General features: G+C 39.8%; 1 non-coding gene across 1 annotated transcript; it reads right to left on the bottom strand.

The window, feature by feature from the left end:
- Positions 1–1,422: 1,422 nt before the first annotated feature.
- LOC142428166 (5S ribosomal RNA) lies at positions 1,423–1,541 on the bottom strand. The gene has a single exon (XR_012780138.1). It is a non-coding gene; the product is annotated as a 5S ribosomal RNA (ribosomal RNA).
- Between the last annotated feature and the right edge of the window lie 1,090 nt (positions 1,542–2,631).

Below are 2,631 nucleotides of genomic sequence, written 5' to 3'. Positions count from 1 at the left end.
ACAGACTCTCAAATACAATGAAAGCTATTTTTTATTTCAAGGATTGCAAAGTTAGAAGGAAATTGCTAATAAGGGCTTAGGTTTCATAATGACTTTCGTCTGTTCCTTAACCTCTGACATTGCTTGCCTCATGGGGGTTGCCAGGCAACAGCCGAGAAATAAAAACCTGAGTGATTAGAGACAGTCCTCAACATAATATTCTCCAAGTTTGTGAGCCAGATATTTAGAATTTTAGATACATATTTCACGTTACAGTTACGAGGACCTTCAAAAGTTTCATAGATAAAACTCATGATCTTTCAAATCATGAACTTTTTTAAGTCCCTTTGACAGTGGCAATCCAGGACCCAAGGCAATCCTTGTAAGCCTTTTAACTCGTGATGCCTTTTAAGTATAATACCATCTAGAATAAATACCTTGATGGCTCCCCTTATCCAGAATGCCAATTTCTAGGAAATGAGAAAAGAGCATACGGTATATACTCTAACTTCAAATTATAATTTTAATAAATCTCACTATTTGATTTGAAGGGTGATAAAGGATAATACAAGGAAGCACACTAACGAACTTCAGACAAGACTGCAGATAGTCTGTGGCAGCTAATGGCCCACAACTAACCCCAGGCATGACTTTTCCAAATGAGTTAGCCAACCCACCAACTCCTAGGCAGTCCCAAGAAAATCAGTGTCTTATACCTCTTTGTAATAACTATACTAGTAATTCCGTAACCAGCAGAATGATGTTCCTTCTAAAGACCCAAGGCACTTAAGCAGCTTGGAACATACATAACATTTAAGAGACATCATCATCTGCATATAACCTCCATGGGGGACGGACAACAGAAAAGTGGGTGAAGGGAGACGTCGGGCAGTGTAAGATATGACAAAATAATAATTATAAATTATCAAGGGTTCATGATGGAGGGAGGGTGGGGAGGGAGGGGGAAAATAAGGAAGTGATACCAAGGGCTCAAGTAGAAAGCAAATGTTTTGAGAATGATGAGGGCAACAAGTGTGCAAATGTGCTTGACACATGGATGTATGTATGGATTGTGATAAGATGTAGGAGCCCCCAATAAAATGATTAAAAACTTATTTGAAAGCCATACGTATATTTTTACATACAAATGAAATCACCCTCATCTGAGTGATATACTTTACAATTTCTCTATTTGGGGGAAGGGTGTGGGGCTATTCGGATGATGATATCAAGGAGTTCAAAAAAAAAGAGAAGGTTTAGAAACTGATGGTGGTAGCAGTTGTCTAATACTACTTGATGTGATTGAACTATGGAATGCTATGATATCTGTATTCGTTCCCAATAAAAATGGTGTTGGACAAAATAAATAAAATGAAAGGACAACTTTTAAAAGAAAAAAAAAGAGAGACAACATCATTGACTATAGATTTTTGGGGGTTTTTAAGCCTACAGCACCCGGTATTCCCAGGCGGTCTCCCATCCAAGTACTAACCAGGCCCGACCCGGCTTAGCTTCTGAGATCAGACGAGATCGGGCGCATTCAGGGTAGTATGGCCCTAGATGACGATAGGTTTTGATTAAGGAAAATTCTAGTTCGAATAAGGGAAAAACCCTAAGTCTAGTTAGCTGCTTTTTACCATGAAAATACAGTTATTTATACCTACTTTTAAAAGATGTTGCCTTAGGGAATATCCGTTCCGTCTGTGGACACCAGAAAAAAACACCTTTCACTTCAAAAACTCACTGGCATTGAGTATCTTTTGATTCAGTAGTGGCCCTACAGGACAAAGTAGAATTGTCCCTGTGGGGTTCAGAGAGTGTGAATTTTTTACATGAGTAGAAAGCCTCATCTTCTCGCATGGAGTAGCTGGTGGGTTCAAACTAGCAGTCCAATTCAGAACCCAAAGCACCACCAGGGCTCTGCCATCTCTCACTTAAAGGTAGTGAAATTTAGCTGCAGGACGTACCTGCTCTTCGGGATGGACAGAGAAAAAGAAGAGGTGTTTTCACCACCAATCAGGAGAAATATATATATCAATAATTCAGTCACTAGTCTCTGGGTGGTGCAAAGGGTAAATAAATATGTGTGGCTACTCACCGAAAGGTTCAAGGCTTAGACCACACAGAGGAACCTCAGGGGGAAAGGTTAGTGATCTACTTCTAGAAAACCAGCCATTGACAGTCCCTGACACATGCTTTGAGTTCTCATCAACTCTTAGGTCAGTCACTAGTTAGTGTGTTGTGCTAGAGAAATTAAGCATGTCTATCTCCACCTCTCCTACCCAGTGCCAATTGTATGACTGCTCATTCCCCAGGGAATGTCTAATTTGGGGAAGACGGTATACGTTACACAGGAGAAAGATATGACTACACGCTTCTGTAAAGGATCATAGCCATTGAAACCCATGTGGCAGTTTCACACTGTCCTACAGGGTCTCTATGAGTCAGAGCTGACTGAACACAGTGGATTTATATATTATAACTCAGCAACATATTAATCTAATTGTTCATGAGTCCTGCTGACTCTTAATTATTGTTTTGGCCATGCACACAGCAGCAACTCTAATTCCCAATTAAAAGGTGAATGGTTGGTATTAAGCATTGGATTAACTTCTTATAGTAAAACCCAACACTTGCCAAAAAGAAAATACT

This window comes from Tenrec ecaudatus, chromosome 15 (genome assembly GCF_050624435.1).
Source record: "Tenrec ecaudatus isolate mTenEca1 chromosome 15, mTenEca1.hap1, whole genome shotgun sequence".
In the NCBI taxonomy this organism is placed as follows: Eukaryota; Metazoa; Chordata; class Mammalia; order Afrosoricida; family Tenrecidae; genus Tenrec; species Tenrec ecaudatus.
This window is presented reverse-complemented; position numbering and strand designations above follow the sequence as displayed.